The sequence below is a fragment of the Acomys minous genome (genome assembly GCF_964271855.1).
Source record: "Acomys minous genome assembly, chromosome: 1".
Taxonomy (NCBI): Eukaryota; Metazoa; Chordata; class Mammalia; order Rodentia; family Muridae; genus Acomys; species Acomys minous.
Genome location: NC_140483.1, coordinates 180,393,311 through 180,419,342, shown reverse-complemented (window position 1 = coordinate 180,419,342; position 26,032 = coordinate 180,393,311). Strand labels below are relative to the sequence as shown.

General features: G+C 44.7%; 1 long non-coding RNA gene across 1 annotated transcript in view; it reads left to right on the top strand.

Moving 5' to 3' along the window:
- The first annotated feature begins 3,858 nt into the window (after positions 1 to 3,858).
- Positions 3,859 to 26,032, top strand: part of LOC311593601 — a 37,303-nt gene continuing 15,129 nt past the window's right edge. The window contains exons 1-2 of the long non-coding RNA XR_014777779.1: positions 3,859 to 3,958; positions 4,089 to 4,199. This is a non-coding gene — a long non-coding RNA (uncharacterized lncRNA). The remainder of the gene's footprint in view (positions 3,959 to 4,088; positions 4,200 to 26,032) is intronic.

Here is a 26,032-nt window from a genome sequence, read left to right as displayed (position 1 = left end):
CACCAGTTTTCATATTCACGTCTCTGTAATCATATTAGAACTTTGATCAGTAGACGCTAACAGAAATGCAGATAAAACCATGTGTGTTTGAATAGCAAGCATTTATAGTCTGTCATTGCTGGGGATAGTCCTTTATTTTTTTTTCTACCTATAGTTCCTTTACATTCTTCCCCTAAAATTCCACAGAGATTCATTTCCCTTCCCATTAATTCAGGTAGCTGGTCAGAACCAGATGGACCTTGCTGAAGTTAACAGTTCCAGAGTTCCATTTCATATAATTATCAGGGGTGTGTGTGTGTGTGTGTGTGTGTGTGTGTGTGTGTGTGTGTGTGTGTGTGTGTGTGTGTGTGTGTGTATGTGTGTATGTGTGTATGTGTGTGTGAGAGGGAGAGAGAGTGTGTGACTACACACGTGTGTGTCCACTGCCTGCTATACTGGACCCTGGGTCTGTGAGGATTAGCTGGTGCCACTCTTCCCAGAAGCCATAACCTAGGAGGGAGAACAGGTCATGACTGTAGTGCCATCAGACAGTCACTGAGCTAGTGTTCTGTGACTTATACAAACCCAGTCACAGCTCAGACCTGTGAACCCACTCTGTGCTCTGTCTGTGCAGTTGCCAGCATGCCCCTGTCTTTCAGTGAGTCTTGTGAAATACAAACTCTCTCAGTTGCCTAAGTCCTCTGTGAAGCAAAATGAAAAATGACACATTTATAGAAAAAAATACCCAATTCCTCCATCTACCCAATGTGTCATATAGAGTGACAGCTTGGAAAACACTAATAATGGTAAAATAGCCTGAATATTAAAAAGATGTTTTAGTACTTTTACTCAACTTTGAGTAAGACAAAATACAATCATGGGCCTGAAATTTGGTATTAATGTTATATTTAGTTTAAAATAGCCAAAGATACAGGTTAGGACTGAACTGATAGGACACTCAGAAACACAAGTAAGTGTCAGTTTTTCAAATGTCTCTTATTGCCAGCCACGTTCCAGATGTAAATGCAAACATATGTTTGTGCTGACATGTTTGGGAAATATACCTCACTGCTGCCCAGGGCACGCCACTTAGTTCAGAAATAGGACACATCACAGATACACAGAGGAAGGAAAGAATCCGTGATTGTAATAAGGAGGACGCCTAGTTTTCCATGTGTGTGGGCCTCTGGAGTAGTGGGTTAAGAATATTAAGCCACACAGAAGAAGTAGCAGTTGACCAGGTCATTAAAAGTGGACGGCACTTAAAAGCTGTTGTGGAAAGAGAGGATTCAAGAAGAAAACCCTGTGAACAGTGCATAGGTAAGTCTCTGCCTGCTTGTAATGTTCTGGAAACATCCATGTCTGTGTCTTCATTTGTAAACTCTGTGACCTGTGAGTTCCGTAAACACTTGTTTGCATAGACTAGTTAAACTTCAGATTAGCCTGCAATTTGAGGAAGTCCTTACATATTAAAAATTTGGCAGTTGAGACCATGGTACAGTACAAAGTATGTAAACACTGAAGAGTTGCCCCTTTTTTCTCTTGCCCATTTCCACTATGACCTTGAAGGTATCTGGTGTGGTGGACTGTAAAAATCTGCAGAGTGTGTCCAAGTCACTACTGAGGGCATCGTGTCCTTTATGAGATGTGCACTTGAGGCATGGTATTGCCGTGTCTGCAGCGGCAGTAAACACAACCCACATTTCCCTGATAATAGGATGCTGTGCTAGTCTACTGTCCAGATGTGCACCTTTCGCACTGGACAATGTGATTCCCTCTTAGCACTTAGACTCTTTGGGTGTGAGTTCGATAGCCACACCTCTACCATGCCTCTTGAGACGGGAGCTTCATGAAAGGCCCCTGACACTGCCCATCCCTGACAAAGGCTTACGGCTTTGTTCCCCTTGTAGGATTCTTGGATCCACCAGTTGTTAGTAGCCGTATTTGTTCTTCCTCTGCCACTTACTTTCGTGATGTTTTCCTACCGTTCTTCTGTGTAGCTAAATGTGTTTCAGAAGCAACCATCCTGTCTGTGGGCCTCCTGGAAGCTGTGATGACACCAGCTGCCACCTGCAAGTGACTTGCTCTTTGAGATGAAGTGTGGTTGGTAAGGTGGCCGTCTAAGCTTTTTGCTGCAGGGGGCGGGGTAGGTGTAGCTCCTGGCCATGAGAGGTGATGAGACGGTTGCTTAGGCACCCGGTAGCTGGAGAGCTTTGGTTTCTTGGCCTCTGATTAACGCCAGCGTAACTGGGAATAACCAAGCGCAGCGTATCAGGAGGTAGCCTCACACTTTCACGTGTGTGTTTTCCATCTTCTCCCTTTTCAAAGGGTAAGCTTTGCAAACATGGATAGTAATAATGAATAAGACAGATGTCCATTTTCAGATGTCCATGTCACTGTCAGAAAGGATGCAGTAACTCTTGCCTTACCGTCAAGCCAGAAATTAGGGTTTTCCTGTAAGAGCTGTTCTTTAGTAAAATTCCTCCTCATGTACGTTGGTTGCTGTGTGTTTCCTCCAATGCAATGAACTGCATCTTAACATCGTTCTGTTTCTCAAATTGTTCTTTGAGAAATCTCCTCTTATACCCAGATATTGTACTAAAAATATGAATGCCCCCCCCCAGGTAAATTGCAGTTTGCATTTCTGTGTTAAGATATATGGCCTTGGGTATGAGATAAGGCAGTGGGTAAGATAAGGCTTTCTTTTCTAAAGACAAACACTTTGAAAGCTTCCTATAAGTTTATCCTGAGCCTTAAGGAATTGTTGTTTTGTTTTATGCTTGTCTTAGTTGTTACGTATTTTCAAAGTGGTTTCCCTAATTTTTTCCTTCTGTTGGCCTCTGTCCTGAAGAACCAGTCCACAGTATACTGGGGCACAGGTCTGAGGGCAACTTTAAAATGCATGGTGTATATTTAATTACCATTCTTTCACTGAAAGTACATCAACCGCCCACTCTGTACTAGTCACGGGCTGTTTCTAGGCTGAAATTTTAATTTATATTTTTCACCCTTGTTCTGAGGTGGAAAATCCTTGAGGGAACTCCTTTAGCATCTTACTTTAGCAGACACATGAGCCAGGTCTCATTTGAGACTTGGTCCTGGAACCCAGCTTCCCTACCTCCTGTGGTCCTGCCCTTCGCTGTCACTGAGGCACTAAAACAAAGCAGGATTGCTTCCTGGTGATGTGCCTGGCAGAATTTAATTTTTGTCATCTTGAAATAGATGTGCCATGTAGATAGATGTAGGACAGAGGTGTGTGTGTACACACTTATATTGTGTATTTAATACAATGTACTTCAAAATTTATGCTTTGTCTTTCTTTGTGGTTATGTATGTAATTGTTTCCATGTGTTTTTTTCAAACATTCAAATTTGCTTTCCCTCCCCCCCCCCCTTTGATAGAATGTTTTTTACTTTTAAATTTTCACTAGGTTCTTAACCTTCCTGACCCTTTAATCCAGTTTCTCATGTTATGGTGACCCCCCCAGCCATAAAATTATTTTTGTTGCTATTTCATAACTCTGATTTTGCTACTGCTAAGATAAGCAACTCCTGTGAGAGAAAGGGTCATTCAGCACAGCTGGCTCCCTCCCAGGGGTTGTGACCCATGGGTTGAGAACCAGTACTTTAGCATAAAGGAAACATAAAATGATACATGTCGATTGGCTTAAGGCAGATCTGAGGAAAGCTGCTTTGTGTTTTTTATTGTATTGATTGCTCCTTACATTATTTCAGGAAGGAGTGAAAAATCAAGAATTCTACATGGTTTCCCATTACTGTATTCCCCTAGAGTCGTGTTGAAGACAAATTGGAAACCTAAAACTGGGGCTCTCTCTCCAAAGTAAAGCTTAGAGAGAGTGTCTGAATGCTTGCCCTGGCGGTCAGTTGGCAGTTGGATTGCAGTGTTCTGTGTAGCAGGGTCCTGGATGAGAAGACGCAGAGTCTAAAGCCGTAGAGAACAGATAGATAGCCTAGGACCAGTAAGCCAACTACGCCTATCCTTTATTTCCTTAGCAATAGAAAATGCTTTCTTCTCTAATGGGGCCCAGGAAGAGGATGTCTGGGAAGCCAATTGTAGGTGAGTAATTTTTTTTCCTTCTCGTTCCCTAGGTCTCTGATTGCAGTGATCTTTCCTCTTGCACGGGTCTGGATAAATACTGGCTCCTACTGCATGTGCGCAGACAAGTTGCTGATGGAGAAGAGCACTTTTTAAAAGGATTGGTAAGCTTAAAAGACACTCGTTAGACTGCACCTGGATCCTGCCATGACATCACAGGCGAGCCATCAGCCGCGCTCTGGAAAGCATGGCAGCCTTTTTTCACCTCTTTCTTAACAATGAGACATAGATTGGGCCTGTTCTCTATTCAAGCATCCTTATGAGTAAATGTCTATTTTTACGATAGAGCTGCTCGTTAAAAATAGCTCCAATCAGTGTGACTCTTTTCCCCCATATGTTAAAAAGTTATACACGAGTTAAAATATCTCAGATTGCTTAAATTCCTTCAAATGCAAAGCACATTCCTTTTTCATTTTGAGGGGGCTGAACTGGGCAGAGGGGAGGATTAAATACAAGATATGTACTGTGTGGGGGAGGGGGAACCTCCTTAACTCTGGTTGTTATTTGATTTGAGACTCGTTAGTAGCAAGGCTTCTAAACTAAATTTGAAATTTCTGACTGTTAAAAAATGCATTAATATTTGGCGGGCACAGTCTTCTTCCTGGAGCGGTTGTTTATTTTTGTTGCTGAGAGCAATTAGCTAGAATAGTCACAGTTGCAGCTGTTAGATACTATAAGCTCCAGTGGCGAGCACAATGGCCTTGTGCACATTTAGAGTCTGTATTTGGATTGGTTTTAATGGGCGATTCTTCTGGAGTCGACTGTGTTAGCAAATTTGATTGGGTGATCCTGAGCCAAATTGAGTGTGCAGTGGGATCATGAAGCATGCTGTGTTGATCAGAGTCACATCAACACCTTGCTGGTGTGTAGAAACCAAGATGGCTGCCCCGTGTCTCTGCCCTTTCTGTCTGCATCCTTCCCGTGCAAGCCTGAATGTGACTCATCAAAACGTTACTCTGGTTTTTTTAAGGGAGTGTTTCCTTTTGTGTTTACTTCTTGACTTGTTGGGCTTTTCCATGATGTAGCCTGCTTGTGCAACTACGAGAAAGATTTTCATACAGTCTGTTGCCCACTAATTTGTCTTTTTTTCAAGTAGCTCACTAGAGGATCTTTATCTCTAGTTTAATTCCTGACACCTTAGAAACAGCAGCTCAGATGAAGGGACTGTATGCTATTTTGATAGCGTCTGCACGTTTGCCTTTGAGCATCATTTGGAGGGAGGAGTATCTACCTGCTTCATAATAATAATGCTTTAGGATTTACACACTAGTCTCTTTTTTAAAATACATTTTATTAATTTATTCATATTACATCTCACTTGTTATCCCATCCCTTGGATCCTCCCATTCCTCCCTCCCTCCCATTTTCCCCCTACTCCCCTCCCCTATGACAATGAAGGAGGGGGACCTCTTCCCCCTGTATATGCTCATAGGGTATCAAGTCTCTTCTTGGTAGCCTGCTTTCCTTCCTCTGAGTGCCACCAGGCCTCCCCATCCGGGGGATGTGGTCAAATATGGGGCACCGTGTGAAAGTCAGACTCCACTCTCCACTCAACTGTGGAGAATGTCCTGTCCATCAGCTAGATCTGGGTAGGGGTTCGAAGTTTACTGCATGTGTTGTCCTTGGCTGGTGCCATAGTTTGAGCAGGACCCCTGGGCCCAAACTGCCTGTCATAATGATCTACTTGTAGGTTTCTAGGACCTTCTGGCACACTATTCTCTTAATGTACATTTTCTTCCCTGGCTCTCAAGGTTACCTGTGAAGCAGGGAATTCTGCATAGCCCTCTCTTTACAGAAGAGTAGACAAGTTTAGAGTTGATGAATGGCCAGGCATCTGCATATTTTTTGTGCTTACAGCCGTTGGTCTTTATACACTGTGTATCTTACTGCCAACTACAGTATCTTGGTAGACTCAACTCTATATTGTAGGCTGGTAGAAACCGCTGGCAGGTACAAAGCTAGTTTTTAGTGTGTGCGTAGAGGAAACTCAGGGTAGATTAGATTGCCTTTTGGTGGGGGTAGTATTTGGGGCGAAGCGTTGAAAGGGTTTGGGGATTGTATTCCAAGTGAGAATTTTCTGTGAATATTGAAAGCTTGTTTCCTACTAGTTACCCTAAATCAATTCAAAGTCGTCAGATGTTGATGAGCTCTTCTAGACACTTAAATGTAGGTATTTTTAAAACAGCCTTTTAAATGGCAATTGATTGACCAGGTGACCGTCTTTGTAGGGATCCATTCTTGCAATATTGACCCAGAGGTTGATATTGGGGATGTCCCCTATAGCTCTCCACTTTGTTTTCTGAGGCAGGGTGTCTCGCTGATTTGAGAGCTTGCCTACCCAGCTTGTGTGGCACTCACTTTTCCCACCAAGCTTTCTCTCCAGTCCCTATTGATGGATTTCTTGTTTCTTTGGGCTTTAAAATTTTCTTGGAAACCAAGAAATACACTTAAGCATCAAAAACATTACATTTGAAGAGTGTGTATTAGAGAGTCGTTTTAAATACCGAGATTTGGCAATAGTGCGATATTGGTGATAGCATTTTAAGTAAATTAGTCAAAAGCCCAGCAGAAATGTGGGCAGGCAAAGTGATAATGACGAGGGAACCATGGAAGGCACCAGGGCCAGATGTGTGGGCCAGAGAGCACTAGTACATCTTTTTCTTGCACCTCTTCCTATAGGACGAAGTAGTAACTTGATGATCACAGTATTGAAACTGCAGAAAGCAAAGCCATAGATCACTACCATGGGTGCCACTGAACGCAGCACAGAGCTTATCTGAGTAGCATCTAAGGTAAAGCAAAGCATCACAACATCCACAGTGGTTCCCTGCTTAGGTCGGTGTGGTACTGACCTTGGGAATTACTGCCTGGGATTGAGACTTTAGGCTCAGCTCTTCACTCTGATGCTCTAGCTCATGACAGAGCCACACTGGGCTAGTGTCTGGAACGAGCTGGCAAGGATGGACAGGAGAACTCAAGTGTTCCTACTTTCTGGTGTGTCCTTCAGGTTCCAGAGACTTTTGTTGCCACCTCCTACCCCAGCTGCCACTGAGAAGGCTTAACATGTAACAGCATATTGAAGACCTGGCATTGTGCTATTTCTCACCTGTTACTTATTAAAAATTTCCAAGATTTCCCCCAGACAAACATACAACGCCCCCAACTGGATAAGCAAATATTCAGTACACAAGCTGGCCAAGGTCATTGTCTCTTCCAACCTTAGTACAGAAGCGTGTTTGTTCGTGTTTTGGCGTTCTAGATGGGAAATTTCCGTGGTGTCTTATCTTTGTGCATAGCTGCCTGTTTCTTCCTCTGCTGTGTGTCTGTCGGTCTGTCTGTTGGTCAGTCTGTCAAAGGGACTTGTGTGTCTTGATTATCCAGAAGGTTATTGTTTGTCTGTCTGTAAAAGAAAGGTGAGGTCTGCAAAACTGACATTTACTCAAAATTCGGACTTATCCTAAGGTTCACTTTCTCTATCATAAGATCTGACAAGATCTCTGTAGAGTGGTCCAGTTTCTGTTGGTAAAGCAAAGTATTGTGAACAGAAGTTATAAAGAAAAGAGGTATATGTTAGCTCGCGGTTCTTTCCCAAGATAAAGGGGCCACATCTGCCATTTGCCTTGTTTCTAACAGAGTCCCAGAGCAATGCAGGGCGTGACATGAGGGACAGCATGCATGTATGTGTGACCTCCATCCCTCTTAGAAAACCGTCAGACCGAGCATTCCAATTGATTCCACCCAACCCCAGTTACAGTTTGAGGTGCCTAGACTTGGATGAACTTGGTATCCCCTGGACCCCACATTCAGATGGTTTCCACCTTTCTACTACCTTACAATGAGGATTATAGTCCAACAGTATTGTCTAGATCATAGCACTGTATTCAACATTCCAGCTTCGTCTGCTTGCTTTGGGGGTGGGTTGAGATCGAAAGCAATTGCAGATTACAAAGCAGCCGTTCTAGGAACTGTATAGAAAAGGGAGTCCACATGTTCCAGGAGAAACTGTGAGTTAGTTAGCATGCCTACTGGGTGTCACACACATCTGTCTGTATTCTTGAGTAGCTTCTTTTTCATTTCCCACCTAAAATTGGGGATCCGAAGAGTTAATCGTATTTTCGGTTGGACATCATATACACCTTTTCTATGACTGTCGTGTGTGGGGTGGAGATCTTGTGTCCCTGTGTGAGGCAATAGAATGGCACTGAGATGGAATGTTGAGCTGTCTTTGACACTGTGTCTTGCAGGTCCCAAATGAACAGTGTTGTCGTAAACAGGACGCATCCTCAGCTCTTCACTTTTAGTGGGAATGTTGTGGCTGTGGCCGTAAGGAATCCAGCTGCTTTGCAATTGCTCAAGCTAGAGTGGTGGACTGTCCTCTGCTGAGAATGCTAGCCTGGCGTGCACCTTATCTTGACCAAGTCCAACCCCAGGAGGGAAGCATAGGACAGGGGCTGCCCTTTAGAGTTCTGATGCACACTGGGGCAGGGGTCGCTAACCACTCTCAGGAGCCATGACAGTTTTCCTGTGTTGAATTTTGACCCAGAAGCAAATGCAGGGCTAATTTTAATTATTCTAAAACACATGTACTGTATCTACTTACATATAGGAAAACCTTGAGTTTAGAACAGCAAAGCAATTGCTGGTGGATTACAAATATTGTAACTCATCATTAAACAAAGTGCACAGGATACGGGGTTTTTGTTTTTTGTTTTTTTGTTTTTTTCCTAAAACGAACTACACTAAATACATTCTGATTACTTACCACCACTGCCGCAGGGGCTTCAACACCATGTGAACTTAGTTCCTAATCCAATTGCTAATAAAATATAATAGTACACAGAATAAAGGCACTGGTTCCTGTTCCCTAAGGCCCTGTTGCTGTAAATACTACCTATAGATCAACAGCATCCGTGCCACACAAGAACTTACTGAAAACTAAACACTTTGGCAGGCCCACAACTGTGTATAGCAGTCTGCACTACCCCAGAGCTTTCAGGTGGTCTGTGCGCTCACAAAACTTTGAGAAATACTAAAAGACAGTGTGGTGGTTCTGAAGCTGGAGTGTAAGAAAGTGCTAGAACAAAGACCCCTGGACCCAGAGATTGGCTTTGATGCTCGGGTGGCATACACAAGTTGGGAGGTGTTCTTCTCTGGGTAGTTTGTAGCATTGCTGGGGCTGCACCCAGAGCCGGGGTATTCCAGCTGTTGTTTGGGTGGCTGAGTTCAGTGAGATTAAGATATCCATGCCAGACCCAAGTCTTTTTATGAAGGGCTAAGGGTGGAGCTTTGGAAACTTGCAAAGACTAGGGTGATGCAAATTGTCTATATCAATAGGAGGAGTGCCGATCTATAGGAAGATTAAGTAGGACAGTACGATTGTGTCTGAACAGTTTCCAGCAAGCTGTTTAATGGGTTGACCAGAGTCTTTGCCCTCTTTACCTATCAAAAAGAAAAAAAAAATTACACACCTCAGCTTTTCTTTAAGATTCTACTTCCTTCCAAGAAGAAGCTCAGATAACTTTCAGCCCTCCCCTGCCAAGCACTGGGCAGCAAACATAGACCAGAACTCAGACACAAACATCCTGCTCCCCCCCCCCCTTTTTTTTTTTGTTTGTTTTTTTGTTTTTGTTTTTCAAGACAAGGTTTCTCTGTATAGACCCTGGCTATCCTGAACTTGCTTTTTGTAGACCAGGCTGGCCTTGAACTAACAGTGATCTGCCTCCAGAGTGTTGGGATTAAAGGCATGCGCCACCACCTAACCCCGCTTTCCCTTTTTAAAGGTGATTTAGAGCAGTTCTTGGCAGCTGGCTTGGCTGCCCTCTGCTTGCCTTTAGGCAGTTTTGTGTGTCCATCCGTTGAGAGTGTAGCTGCCTTTGAGGCTCTTGAACAGTCTGCTGATCAACGTGGTTAGGAAGTACAGGCTCCCAGACCCCAACTCCTGTTTCCTTGCAGGATTGTAGGGTCTGGATTCTGGATTGGTGTTTAATGAGGATTGATATGTGTTCATGCCAATATGAAAACTCTTTGGGTTGAAATATATTTTTGTTTGTATTGCAAAATTTCGGGCAACATAAGAACTGGAAGTTCCCCCCCCCCCCCACCAAGGCTTTTTTTCCTGATAACATTGAAACCATTATTTCTCTTTTGTGTTGGCATCACATACATGATCTGTTTAATGGGGAAAAGTCTCCTCACTAGAGTGGGCACAGTGTTAACAACCTTTGCTCTTTGAAGAAGCTTGGGTCCATGAGATCACTTCATTTTGCCTTTACTTTTCAGCTAAGAGCTTAAAATAAAGCAACTCATTCATAGGTAAACAGGATCTACTAGGAGATGACAGGCGGTTTTTATTTTGTTTTTATTCCTAGTAAGTTTATTTTGTTTCACTTTAGATAAGCATGATTTTTAGGACAATAGTCAAGTTAAAGTTGTAAGCATATTTTCTGAAAAACATGTCCTAGGAGTTCCTAGATTTTTTTTTTGTTCATTTTAGATGTGTGTTTGTGTGTGTGTGTGTGTGTGTGTGTGTGTGTGTGCGCGCGTGCGCGCACGGGTGTACATACACATACTATAGGAAAAGATTTGTCAAAAGGCCACTAGATAACTCTGGAGGAGTTAGTTGTAAAGGACCTATAGGCTGAAAGAAAGCTAATTCTTCACTGAAGATCCTCTTTTATAAAAATGTACTAATTCCTTGAGAATTCCATAATTTATTTTGATCATATTTACCCCCATCTCCCAGATCCACTCCTACTCCCATGTCCACACAACTTTGTGTCTTCGTTTTTTTAAAAGCTTGGTTGAGTCCACTTTGTGTTGCCCACATAGTCTAGGGCATGTGGCCATCCATTAGAGCACAGTCACGGTACCAAGGACTTCTTTTATGCCTGTGTGAAGCACCTCACACCTCAAAGTTCTAGAAAACAAGGTGTGGCGTTCCACTCTATAGCTTCGGAAACAAGAAGGTCACCTCCCAATACTTATTTGCAGAGCTGTGTTTGAAATTTGGAGTTTAAATATAGGCTGCCCAAACCATTTTCAACATGAAAATGTCAAGGCTTGACACAGTGAGATATAGAGGGGTGTGTGTGTGTGTGTGTGTGTGTGTGTGTGTGTGTGTATTATTGGCACTTAGGAAAGCAAGGGAATGGCGAGTGGACGCAAACCTGAGCGAGAGAACCTATCAGCGAAGGGAGGGAATGGAAGAATGGGAGTCACGCATGGCAGATGGAATGGATAGTTGTGAATAGCGGACTTGTGGGTGAGATGGAGGTGAGCAGGCCTGAGCGTGGGCTGAAGGGTTTGCTCTGTGTACAAAGCTGGTGAGTGCCAGGGCACGGGGTGGTTGCACTTGATTCTGTTGGCTCTTGTTCCCTTGTAGCCTAGTGTGCTTTTTCATGCCTGACCAGGCAGTTGGTTAAAATTTGTGTTTGAAAGAAGCTGGAGAGGAGGTGAGTTAGCTTCTCTGAGGATTCTAACATTTCACAAAAAGGGTGAGCATGCATCATCCCACTCTGGCATCCTTACCCACTGGTCCTTTCAGAACGGACAGCAGGAAGCTCTGTGGCGGCTGAGGACCGCCTACGAACAGTTGGTCTCTAATGATACTCAAAACCCATATCGTCGAAGCTTAACTCTTAGATGAATAAATATCTTAACGCCTTGCCTGCTCGCAAGTTAAATATTCTTGTTAGGAGATGGACAGATAGGTTGTACTCATTACAGAAAGACCTGTTGGCTTATGTTGCAGCTTCGTGTTGGTGTCGTTGAGTTTTGGTTGCGTGGAGCAGGAGGTTTCAGTTACTACTGAGCGGGTTTTGGCCTTTTTCTTCTGGAGACGTTTGGAGTCTAAAGGGTGAATCAGGTGTGAATTCCACGGCCTAGTTGCTGCATGCTCTTTTCTTTCTGGTGGGTGACATTGCTTTTGTTGTTGTTCTTATCTGGTTATGTAGCCGACTGTTCATCCTGCCTGGCCTACCCAGGCTTGGGAAGTGATTTGTCAACCCTGCCCTTAGAGCCTGCTGGAGAGAGCTGGCAAACGCCTGCTGTGAATCCCTCAGGCTTGTGAGGCTCGACAGATGGTAGGGCTAAGCTCAGAGCCACCCCTCTACGAAATGATGAAAAATGACCAGCCTTCTGGTAGATGGAAATCGGGACCCAGGCAACTTTGGATTCTGGTAAATGACTTTGAACTCAACCCAGAGTGAAGGAAGAAGTTGTTTTCTAAATTAGCAGTCTGCCCTTGTTATGTTTTGCCCTTGAATGGAGGAAAGGTCCTCTTCGTTTTTGCTCACCTAGCTGTACACTATCCTTGGACTGCTGGGCCCAGGAGATCATCCTGTGTGGTCTTTGGGGTATAAGTAGTGTCTGTAAATGCCAGGAGCACATGGCCTGGTCCCAGGAGGAAGCAGAATTGCCCTCTGTGGAACATGGGCATTGTGAGGCTTACTGTCCACACAGCCCTCTCCAGCCTTGCCTGCCTCCCCCTTTACTCTTGCCTGCAGGCTCTTGTGTCTGTCTGTAGCCAGTTGTATCATTCAGACTCCAGGTTAGCCAAGTGAGTTGTGTGAGCCAGTTACTGAAGGGAAAGCATGTTAGTTACAGCGTGTCAGCAAAGCGCTGAGTGGCTCAGTAGTGGCACTGGCAGTGGTGTTCTCCGTGACTCTGGTGCCTGGAGTCTTCCTGTTCACATTCCCTTCACATGCTAGCTCTCCATGAAGCGTGAGATTGGGGCTCTTGTAAGATCCTGTCTTACTTCTCCACATCTGCCGTCCTTAAGGTGAGTCAGTCCGTTTGTACTCCAGGACCACGCCCACAGAGGCAGTTGGTCTAATGGAGTATAGCCGCTTGGCTTGCATCCCTGCTCTACCTACCCATCTTGCCCGTGCGTTATTTGACTGAGATTTACAATCGCCATAGGCGTCCATTTTTATCTCCTATGGTGCCTACCTCAAAATGTAGATGAAGCTACTAGCATAATTCCTGGCCCTGGGTACATGCTCAAAACATGTTAGCTGCTGGGGCTGGAATATAGCATGGCAGTGAAGAGTACTGGCTGCTCTTCCAGAGGACTTAGGTTTGACTCCCAGCATATACATGGTGGCTCACTACCGTCTCTTACCTCAGTCCTAGGAGATCCGGTGATGACTTCTGGTCTCCTCAGGCACAAGGTATGCATATGGTTCATGGCCACACATGCAAACAAAACACCCACACATGAAATTTTAAATGATTGTCAAAAGATGCTAGCTGCTAATCCTCTTATTACTATTGTTTCCCTAACCACACAAGGAAGAAAATAAGAAATCTCTTTGCTGAAGGAAGTAGATTAAATAAAATGTTAGTCCTGTGGCTACCGGTGTCTTGCTCCTGACCACTGGAGGCTGGGCTGAGTTCATTCAACAGTGACATTACAAGACAGAAGGCTTTTTGTTTGGAACTCTGCTGTGAGCTAATTGTTACCTACAAACCCGGGCCTGTCTTCAGCTCTGCCTGTTTGGGAGTGAAGAATCCAGTTCACACTCTCATGTTCCTGGAGGATTGTAATACCATGATAAAAATCGCATGTGTCTGATCATTTCTCTTTATAGTCTGCTTTTTAACCGTCTCTGTTACCAACTAATTATAAGCAGAAAAGGACTCTGCAGAACACTGCCACATCTTCTCTTGTTGTGTTTTAACACAGAGTCTCACTACAACCCAGGCTAGTCCTGAGCAAGCTGTGTAGCCCAGGCTAGCTTCAAACATCTTGTGATCCTTTCTGCCTCAGCTTCCCGAGCGCTGAGATCACGGGCCAGAGCCACTGCACCTAGCTACGTGTCACAGTCTTTTGGCCAGACCTTGCCTACTTTGATGACAAAGGCCCTCTGGGTTCTCCTCTGCCAGCAGCAGAAAGTAAGCAGGGGTGGCCTCTCAGCTTCGGCCTGTTCACCATGCTTTGTACCCTGCTGCTCCTTTTCAGAGAAGAGAAAAACTCATTATTAAGAGAACTTCCCTGCCATCCCTGCTGCGGCTCCCTCCTCTGACAGGCAAGTTCTTAAACAAGCATCTTGATATTTCAGCAGATGGTGCCTGGGTTTGTTAACGCAGCCTGCGGTATTCCCAGTTCGGTCCTGCGTTTCTGGATTCTTTGTAATTAGCTCACAACATGGGTGAAAGTGAGCTCAGTGTAATCTAAACCCAGGGAGCTTGGAAAAAGGAACATCTGGCAAAGGAGGCAGGGCAGTTTTTCTCTGCATTCGGGGGAGTGGCCCCAGAGGCAGGCTTCCTGAGATGAGCAGCAGCAAGAAGTCACTGCAGCTGGGTTCTCTATTCCACCCTGGACCCCCATTTGCTTCTAGCAACAATGCAACCAAGTATTAGCTTTCATTTATAAAACCCTTTGTCCTTTTGTCCCCAGCCCAGCCTCATGAAGATCAGATCTTGGTTCCTGCTGTAAAGTATGTTCCTTGTCCCTGGGATGGTTAATTTACATTGCCAGAGAGTTCTTAACCAAAGGGAGAAGGCACATTCTGAATATGGGTGGCATGGTCCCTCGGCAGGGGACCTGATCTGATCTGCTGAGCCGAGTGCAGCCTTCACCTCTCTCTGCCTCCTGACCTACCTCGATGTGAGCAAACACCCTTCTTCTGCAGTGCCTTCTTCCCTGCCGTGGTGAACAGGGATGTCTAAAGAAGTCTTTGCTCTCCGAAGTCGCTTTCTTTTATGTATTCCATCAAGGCTAAGAGCAAAATAACGAATGAACTCCTTATCCTTTACCTGTGATTAGAATTCATATACAGAAGATTACTACCATTATAGAAAAACATAGACGCAAGGTTTTGTAAGCAACTAACATTTGTGAGTTGTGTGTCTAGATGTGAGCCCAGGGCTTTGCCACCTTAAGTTCAGCTGTGTGATGCTATGTTCCTAATGTTACAGCAACTGGTACTTTCTCTGTAGCAGGAGCTGTTTACAACCTCTGGGTAACAGCAGGTATGTGACCCATTCCTAGTGGACTGATGTGATACAGCGTCATCTGCAGAAGCCTCCAGTTACCTGAGGTGGTGATGTCATTCCCCATGATGCGGGAGCTGGGAGAGGCAGGGTAGGATGGCCTCATGGTCACAACAGGCCCATACACGGTTTGGGGCCCCAACTAGGAATTCTAGTGTCCCCAGGGACAGGAAGAGTGTGTACAGAGTATAATCTTTCAGAACTAGAATTTTCCTTTGTCTCCAAGTACATGATTTAGAGGAAAGATAAGAGAGACTTCTTGTGGTGTCTTCTCTAGTGCACCTTTGTGTCTGCATCTAGCAGCGACTGTTTGCTTAGCAGGCACTTTGCTCCGTATTGATTGTTAAGTTCACATTAAGGAGTCACCGTAAATCACTGTAAAAAATGGTTTAATGACTTACGCGTTTTCACCCAATTCCCACAGTGATGCTACAAGGGGCTCAGTTATTTTGTTTTATAGACAGGGACTCTGAGATTACCCAGGTAGTAATAGTGGAACAGGGGTTTCACACCAAGTCCACGAGGTTTCAGAGGACTGTTGGCTGAGACTAAATGAAAAGAATCTGTCAGCAGTTGCTTCCCTTAATGCCTCTGCTTCTGGTTGTCTTAACTTTTCCCCTGCGTATAATCTTAATTTTAGCTCTTTGCTGTTTATATGCTGGCATTCCATGCTCTGAAGTATTAGGAATGGAATAGAGCGAAAGCTCAAATCAGAGTTCTAATTAACACTGCAAATTTATGGACTGTTGTTCAGGGAGAAACACCCTTTGGCATAACAAGGACAGGAAACCAAAGATGAGTTCGGATGGTTAGCATAGAAGCCCTGCTGCCCCAAGTGGTGGGAAGCTGCTGTTTAGCAGGCCGGACAGACAGGAAGGGAGGGTCTGCTCCTGTGTGTGCACGGAGGACTGTCAGCGTGTTTTTCTATACTCCAGGAAATAGTCACTGTCAGGAAACTGGAGGAGTTCTCTGAAATAGGGCCCCTGAGTGAGGGGATATCCCTGCCTTCATCCTGCGTCTCCTGCCCTTATAGCTACCTGAGGCTCCTGTCTCAGTGGCCAAGATGGAAAGCTGTATTGATGTTTGTGTAATAAATGCCCAAAGATTGGGCACTGGGACCCAGGATTCCCTTCCTGAATGTTAGACAAAGGTACTCCTAAGGAATCCTCATTGGCCAGATGGACCAGGGACGGATTTCCAAAATTAGTACTGCACAGAGAATTCTCTCTTGTGGACTAATTCTTCTCCCCCTCTCTGAGGACCATCTGTCTCAGGGGCACAAGAAAAAAATAGGCATCTGTTCAGATCTGTGGAATCGCTGCCTGGACCTGTTCCTGTAATGCTTCGAAGCTGAGGACAGGGATATCTTTGGACCAGCCCCCCAAAATGTAAAGTTCTAGGGTCTTGGTAGGAGTTGTAGAATCAAGATAAAATAATTTGGGTGTGAGTGGGCTAAGAAGGCAGCTCGGTGGGTGAAACACTTGCTGAGCAAAGGTGAGGTCCTAAGTGCAGAGCCCCGTGGTGGTGCGTATCCGTAATCCCCACGGTAGCGGCAGAGAGAGGTGGCTGGAGGGGACCAGTTGGCTTTCTAGCCAGCCACTCTAATTAGTTGGTGAGATCCAGGTCCAGTGAGAGGCCATTGGCTGAAAAGTAAGACACCAGATATCAGCCTTACATGTATGCACATGAAACCTACCCACACCCAACATACACATGAGCATATTTATACACACCACACACACGCATGCACACACACACATTACTTTTTAAGGACCTGGTGTTGTAGAACAAAGCATGTGACCCTCAATTCTTAGAGCCAAAGATAAAGTATTTCCTATAAAGAGATAGTATGTTAGGCTTTGTGGCGGTAGGATTTCTACCACAACTACTCTGCTGTTCTGTTACACCAAAGAATCTCTCTGTGGATAATGTATTGATAAGTGATATGGCTATATTCCAACTAAACTTTATTTACAAAATGGTGGTGATAGGCAGGATTTGGCCTGCGGGCCGTAGTTTATAGATGTTTGCGACTGCTAGTATTCACTATACATGGGAAATTTTTTTCCCATCTAAAAATTATTAAACAGTATTATTGACGTATCAGCTGATCCCAAATCTATATCCCGTTTAAACGTGTATCTAGAATATGTATATATGTGGACGTGCATCCTTGCAGCTGTGCACCGCAAGTGTGGAGGTCAAAGGACAACTTTGTGGAGTCAGTTCTCTCCTTCTACGCTGTGAATCCCAGGGATGAAGCGCAGGTCATCAGGGTTAGTGGCAAGCACCTTTTTCTTCTCCGAAGCCTTGCTGTCCTATCCCTTGTTTTTAAAAGATTCTGTTTAGTGGTTGCCATCCTCCACCACAATGCTCTCTCTGTTTATTCTCAGGCCTGCTTATGTGGAATTCATTTTTAAAATCAACACGAAATAACACGAAGAAGCTCTCAAGGTGATTGTCCAGGGTAGCGCCATGTACCTTTGACTGTCAGTCAGAAGCGTTTAGATGTGATGGCTAACTCAGTCTTGGGACATTGCTGAGTGAAGGAGTTAACAGTGCTGAATAGACTGTTCTTTCCTTCTAGGCTTTTCTCATATGTGGGCTGGAGTTAGTTGTTGAGCATGAAACTAACAACTTCCTTCCCGAGATGCTGTGGGTGGCTCAGCACATCACAGGCACAGGGATGGATTCAGGCCCAGTACCTTTGTTCCCTTTCCTGGTTTGGCTCTGAAAGGATACGTTGAGAGAGAATAGCTGCAGATGTGAAGTCACCAAAATAAACACACTTATGACAGAACTGACGCTTCCTGTTTCTTGGTTGGGCATAGATTCTTTATCTGCAGACCGGTGGTTAGCTGTCTCGGCAAGTGAATTAAAAAGCGTTTACAAGCTACAATGTGGCTATCCGTCAAGTGCTCTACGTTATTTCCTTTCATTTCCTATCTTTCCATTCGTCGTGGGGAGGGATAGTAATTGTGCCCGTCTGACAGTTGTGCTTGTAGTGGCCAATTTGAGAAGGCATTGTTCTGTTAGGTCCACTATTTGCCTTTTTCTTTGTGATTAGGACTGTGCGGAAAGGAGAGATGCCTGGTGGTGGTGGTGGTGGTGGTGGTGGTGTTAAATCCAATATTGATGAACATCTCTACATCATTACCTTTAGCCAGTGAGCAAGCTGCAGTTTTCTCTACTCCCCTTATATGTTTCAGTGTTGGACACATCATATGCCAACAGTGTCTTTATGCACCCAGAGAATTTGTTCATGCCAGAAGTCATTGTCAGACAACAAAAACAATGAATGAAAAATAAAGGAGTAGAAAGTGAGTGCTGACTTTTCCATCCGACTCCTGGCCATCCAGTCACCTCATAGCCTCTAGGCAGTATTTGATAATTCATAATAATTAATGATAGTTATATAGGAGTCTCATGAACAATAGTAATTGGAATAATTGTCTCTAATCCTCACTGGCTGTATTTATCCACTTTACCAGATTTCATATCAACAGAAATGTGTAAAGTCCTACTGAGGACCAGCAGCCAGGACAAGAGGAGAAAATAATTCTTTTTGAGTCTAGATTCATTCCTTTAATGTTCAGAATATGAAGACTCTTACTACTGTAGTTTTCCTCAGAATTAGAGAGAGCGTTAAGAAGGTGTATATGGAAAATAAAAATCAAAAAATGGACTTGCAGCTATGTAAATATAGCAGTATTTTCTGTTTATGGAAATAGTCATCTTTTTATGCTTCCTAAGCATGAAAAAAATCTTATTGCAAGATTTAATAAGTTCCTTACTAGCCTCTTAAGAGACAAGAAGGACAGTCAAGAAGGAATTGCCCATAAGAACTGATGAGGGCAAGTCTATCAGGAAGCTGCGGAGGATGAAGGGAGTCTCTTAATTTAGAGTATGGTGAGAGAGACCAGCCTTCCTGGCAGAAACAGTAAAGAAACCAAGACTCACAAAGATGAAGGGGACATAGGAGGACATAGCTATCGAGCAGGGAGAGGCTTTGCATATATTTGCAGACAGCAAGAATGAAGGAAGAATATGGAAGTTCAAGAATATTCCAGTAGTTTGTTTTAACCGTTGTATAGGAGGAGGACTGTACTAGTGTATTGTAGGGTTCACTGTGTCTGAACAAGAACCAGACCCTGACGGGCCCTTTACTCTGTGTGAATCAGTCCGTCACTGGAAGGCCTTGTACACGGTGTCAGTCAGACTGCTGTCCTTGTGACAGATACCCGAGAGAAACAACTGAGGCAAGGGAAGAGTTATTCTTGAGACCTATTTCTGAGGTTTCAGTACATCACAGCGAGGGGCGTATGACAATTTATGGCAGCCAAGGAACAAAGAGATAGAATGTCTTCTTTCTGTCCCTCTATTCTATCTAGGGAAAGTGGACCTTCCCTCACAGACAGTCCTTCTCCATCCAAGCCATCCAATAAATAACATTAACTGGATTATCATATGTTAAAAAGACTGCCCCCTGCCACCACCAGTGGGATACTTTTAACAATTAGAAAACAGGGAGAGATTAAATGTGATCATTCGGGGAAATCTTGGATGATAAGATTGTAAGAAAGTTAAGGTTGGGGTCAAGAAAATCAGTGGAATGGTTCCCGTAGGGAAGTGGGGATTGCTGGGATCATTTCTAAAATTCTGTTTAATTAGGGATCTCTCAAAATTAGAAGTGAAGTAGAGTGTGGGATGAAACGAAGAGATGAGGCTACCAGGTTGGTTTTGCCATACAAGCCACTCAGCTGTTGAGCCATGGATCCCTGAAAAACACAGCAGGTAAGTACTTTCTCAGCAAGGCCCCTTTAGCTATTTGGGATGAGGACCAAACTGAACTTACGTAGGGCACATGAAGAGCTGAGGCCTGGGTCAGATGGCGGAGGTGAGGGAAGGCGCCGTGGAAGGCCGGAGCTTGCAGATGAGAAAGCTGACAGTGGCCTGGGCTTGAGTTCAAGAGAGGTAGAAAGAGGGCTGAGTGACGACTGCAGTATGCTGAGTGCACGTGGGCAACTCCCTGTGCAAACAGGAGGCGAATGTGTACAAGAGGCTGCCTGGCTCGCTCGTGTTGGAACTTGGCAGTGCTGTGGAGGACTTTAATGCCACAGTTCTCTCGTGCGATTGACTCGATCACCTCTTTAGTCTACCTGCTCCTTTCACGTGCGTGTGTCTCAGAGTACCTGGACTGTTCGCAGTTCCCCGCAACTCTCAGGTGGGCTGCATCTGTGTTTCACCCCCATATTTCCCTCCTTTGGTTTGCCTTTTCTATCTGTCAATCCTTGATACGCCTGGAAAGTAGGCTTTTGCTCATCCTAAGTTTTACTTCAGATAACTTCTCCGTCATCCTGTTCTGCTCTAGTGCCTGCACGGCACACGTGGCTCATACATCTGCCTGTACCAAGCCTAAAATTAACTGGCAATTTGTCTTGCTTTATCCATGTCTGTTTCTCTCCACTTTCTCTCGTAATTACTGTGTAAAACTCTGCACATGGCCTACTAGAGTCAAACAAGCCCAAATCTAACCTGCTCTGAACTTTTAACTGGCTTCCATACCCACGACGTGCACGTGGGCATGTTCTGTGTTTGCGTGTGCGTGCTCTTGGCCTCTCTCAAAGCTCTTCATGTGTGTGGATGTGTTGTGTATGGATGTTTACAAAGAAATCAATCATATGAATCTCATAATCCTTCCCCCTAGTTTTTTTTATATGTATATTTCACTAAAAGAGATGGAATATGCCCCACTTTAAAAAACCAATAGGGTCTTGGTTACAGAGCCCACATATTAGATGTGGCTGACTTACAGTGACTATTTTTCTCATCTTACTTGGGGTTTTTTTGGTTTTGTTTTGGTTTTGTTTTGTTTTCGTTTGGTTTTTTTTTTTTTTTTTTTTTTTTTTGGTGTTGGAGGGTATTGGTCGGTCTGTAGATGTGTTCCACATCCTGGAAGGTTGGCATCAAATACAATTATTTCAAAGTGAAATGTGTTTGTTTTTAATCCACACAGGCAGTTTCCCATTACAGTAAAGCTTTCACAGTTGAGTACCACTGATCTCTTGTGTTCTTGGAAATGATTGGTGATTAAAATCGCCCCTTTTGCAAGCCGCTACCCACTGCTGCTCTCCACAGAGGATAATAAACCACCATGCACAGAAATATTAAGATACCACTTAGAGAATTAGAATTTTAACCACTTCATGTGGCTGAGGCACAGGGGCCTGTTCAGCCCACAGCTAGTCAGCTCACAATTGGTAATGCTGCCCAGCTTAACTCCCTGCTCCCCTGGGGCTGGCTGCCTCCTGCAGTGCGGTGTGAAACTTAACTGTAATTTGTTGTGACTGATCCCTAATGCAAGTGTTAACAGTGGCTACTTGCCATGAAAGTGAGAGTGAGAGTAAGTGTTGTTTATCCAGACAAGAAGTGATACCAAAATGAGACTGGAGGTGTGATTCTAATTTGCACCTCCATTTCATTTGCCTGGAGGAACTACATTTCTTTGTCATTATTTCTGAATATATATAGTGACAGGAGAAGGCTTACCAAATGCATCGCTAGCAGATGTGGCGATCACACTTTTCTCCAGCCCCTCGGTTTTTATTCATTCATGCTTTCATCAGATCACTCTGTGCTCGGAGGAAAGGCCCTTACCAGAACTACTCAAGGTAGCAGCCAGATAGGAAGCATGGTGATGCCAGAGAGCATCTGGGAGCCTGCCGAGTGCCCCGTGCCTTCCCTGTGGCACGACAGTGTGCTTTACATTGCATTCTGCAAGCAAATCTTTGTGTTAGGAAGGTAGAATTTGAAAGCCTACTCCCAAGGTGCCAAAAGTTAATTCTGTGGGATGCCTGCCCTACAAAATGTTAAATACTTCTTGATTAAAGAATTCAGTGAAAAGGCTTTAAAAGGCCCATGAAGACTCAAGAGTTCTGGAAAAAAAACATTAACACACTTTACTTTCATTCTCAGCATCTATGCTCATTTGTTGATAGAAAGCCTCACCTTAATAAATTTTGCTTCTCGTACGCCATGCTGCTCTGGGTGTCATTCAATGCTGCTCAGTTGTCCTGCATTCTTAAAGAGGCCAGCCCCACAGGTAGAGTGTGGTGACTTTCCACAGAATACTGGGGACTCTCCTTATGTTTTGCTGTTGCAGTTAACTTTTAACACCTCTGTCCTAAAGAAAACAAAAGCTTAAGTTTGGGGAGTCAGGCTGGGCCCATTGCATTTTTCACACGTGTGGTGGAGGGGAGAACAGAAAGTCCTGCTAGAAAGCTAATCTCAGCAGCCTTGGGAGGCTGCGCTAAAGGCTGAGGAAGCCCTTTGCCCTTTTACCTTGCTTAGTAGAAAGTCGTGTCTGAGTGTGATAGGCACTTTAGATGTTTCCTCAGTTCTAGCGCATGCCATGTGCTGTGGAAACAGAGCTGATGGTCACATGTCATCCTCCCTCTGTGACTCTTAACAGTAACTCACAAACTCAGGCTTCGAGTCCAATAACAAACTACTGAGCCTCATTGCTTCCTGAAAACAGCATGGCCGTGAAATATATCTGTAATGAATGGAGAACACCATCGGCCTCGCCAGCCGGCGCTTGGTCACTTTAGAATGTAACCTTGTGGTTGTCTTTCTTTGCTGCCCTATGGCAGACAAACCACCCCAACTTTCTGGCAGCTTACTGAAAAATTGGAATTGCCTGCATAGTGGCCTGCGATCCTGCAAAGAATTAACGGCCGCAGTGTGACTCTGGCCGCTGCCTTAAAGGTCACATCTCAGGGTACTGCTTTGTGAAGGACATCATACTCAGAGGGAAAGTGCACAGATGTAAGCCAGGGTTAAGTCAAGGACCGTTTCCACAGCAGCTTCACAAGACATCACCACCGATGATGCTGCCTGCCTCTGTGAACAGAAAGCTGGAATACAAATAAATACCGTGTCTCTCCAAAGTTAGCCCCGTACAACAGGGGATTCTTAAGGGAGAAGTGACAGGATTGAGCCACTCAGCCGAACACAAATAAGCACTTTTCTCACTGCTTAGGAAAAAAAATGGTTGTATGGAAAAGCATATTTCATAACTAGTCACAGCCCCTGAGGTTAAGAACTAGGTGAACGGAATCCTGGCCTACCCATATGTAGTTCAAAGGTCTTTTAGAGACTGGTTTTTCCCAGAGATGGAGCCATTCCAGGCAAGGAAGTGTTCCCAGGACTGGGTTTCTTGATTTGCTGGCAGGTTTCAGATAACTGTGCCTGGCCTCATTTGGGGACTCTGAGGTACAGGAAGGCAAATGCTTGTAACTAGTGCTGACAGGTTATTTTATCTTCAATTAAGTTGTAGCCAGTTGCACCAAGATCAGATTGTTCTACCTAAATTAAAAGTGTTCTTTCTCATATTGCGGCCTCTGAAGCAGGGGAGAGGCTCAGCAAGAGTGGAGCTGCACAGGGCAGCGAGGAACCAGGCAGCTTCACACAATGAGCCACCAAGCCAGGCAGCTCAGCCTGCCCTACTTTCACTCTGCTTCCTGGACTACATGGAAGTCCAAGCCTCACCACCACTACCACCATCCCCTCCCCACCCCAGAGGCATAGAAAGGAAGCAGTCGCCCTGTACACTCCTCCAAAGGCAACCTTCAGTTATAAAGGATTAGTTTTTTACCTGGGAAACGGACATGATGCTGCTAAGCTCCCACAGTCCACTCTTGCAGGTATAGATGGTTCTAGTTAAAGTTGGCTCCTGTGTCCCCGACACTGCTCCTCCATTGTTGGCCTGGGATCTTTGGCCTAGGATAAGCCACCAAATCAATGAGGCATTTTAGTAAATAATCAGACTCATCTAGCAAACCCGTGAGCGCCCCCTCCCCCCATGCTCCTAGGAGCTAGAGCTACTCCATGCTGTGTGTTTGTCTGAGATGCTCACTCACCTGTTGGCCTGAATCACCACTGAGAGCACAGGTGCATAAGGTGATGCTGTTTTGTGAGAGCTAGTCCCTGCTTCTGTGACAGAGAGCAAGGGCAGCAAAAAGAGGCCACAAAGGGCTTCACGGGCATCATCCACTTCTAAAAGCCGCCATTTTTTAGCAAAGTGAACGGAGGGAAAAGGGTAGAGTAATAGGCTGGGCTATCCTATCTCACATCACTGCTTAGAACGTGTGGTAACAGGCACTGCTGTAGTGAGCTCAGGCATCACACACACATGTGTGTAGCCTACCAAAGCGTTCCTTCTAGTTGACAATAGGCACAAATAAGTAAATCCTCAAAATAGTTCTAGATCTAACCAATGTCTTAAAGGGGACATGAACAAGAAGCTGGAATAAAGAACCACTGATGGAGAGTGGGATAAAGCCATTCTTAAAAGGGCATTTTGGTAGTAGAAATTCAACCTGACAGTTGTTGAGAACATAGACTAGTGAAAACAGGAAGCAGTCAAGTACTAACATGGAAAGAGCATCCCAAGTTGTACAGTGTGACAGTTCACAGCTGGGTGAATCAGACTTCTCTTGAGAAGTGGGACCAGTCAGGTGAGTGTGTGCAGAAGAGGTCTCTTGGAAGTGATCCATCTCTACATTTAGGGAGATGGGAATGTCCCCAAACTGAAGATGAGTCAGCAGTCTTGAGAGCCAGCCACGTAGCACAAACTGAGCCCCGATGCTTGGGGAGTGCAGGACCCACCACCTGGCCAGTGGCTGGCAGGCTTAAGACCCAGGAAGGACAGATGCTTCCGCTTGAGAGAGATCCTGGTTCAGAGGAGTCAGGCAGGAGGATGGGGTGCTGTTCCTGCCCAGTGGAGGTGAACTTCCATGAACATCCAGGGCTCAACCAGATGAGATGATGGCATGCTGGCGAGGGTGTGGTGTCCTGTTGTATGCGTAAACTTGACTGTGCATCTCCTCAGATATTTCATTCAAGTGTGTTATCAAATGTGTCAGTGTGAGTATTTTAAATAATTGGCTAAGAAAGCAAATTGCACTTCTGTGTGGAAAGGCATCACCTTGACCAATCAATGATTGGGATGAAATGATAACAGATTTCCAGCCTTACCGTGCCTTACTATACATGCCTACCTGCCTGAGCTGAAATAGTCTCTTTTTGCATTGCACTGGGGCTTAAACCCTAACATCCTTGGTTAGTCCTCAGGCCTTTACCACCATATTACAAAGCCATCAACTTGCCTGGGTCTTCCAGCATGAGCCATTTCCTTAGAATAAGTCTCAGTGTAGACATAGCTTCTCTACAACATTGATCCACTTTTCTTAGGAATCATAACTAACACAGAAGATGGTCTCTTTTACTCAGTCTCCTATTCAGAAGCATCCCTTGCAGATAGACCTAGAATAACCAACCTATGGTGAGAAACCTGGGCATCCCTCACCCAGTCAAGCTGCCACATGAAATCACGTGCAGGCAATGCCAAGGAGAGAAGCACCTGAACTTGGGCCTTGGCAGAGCCTTGCAGCTGTCAGAGATCCAGAATTTAGTCTCAGTATCTTGGCTGAAGACTTTGAACGAACTTAAATGAAAAGCAATTTGATCCCACCTATTTTAAAATGCACAGCTCTTGGGGCTCAGTGAGATGGTTCAGCGGATAAACACACTTGCTAGTGAGCTAGTGAGCTTGATGACGTGAGTTCAAGCCCTGAGACCCGCGTGGGGGAGTGAAAGAGTTGAGTCCCGCAAGTTGTCCTCTGACCTACACACACACACACACACACCCTAGTTCAAAACCAGTTACTTTTTAAGGATGGGAGTTGTGGAAAATGAGACAACAGCTGTTGGAGTGAGACGGGGAGGTGGAATCAAGGGACATTTGAGGAATATTTTAGAGGTTTAGGTTTGGGGAGAGGTTAGGGTAAATCAAGTATTAGCAAGTTTGGTAGGAAGGCTTTCTCCTTGCACGTCTGTGCTAGGATGCTGAATCAGACAGTGTCTCTGCCAGCAATCAGCA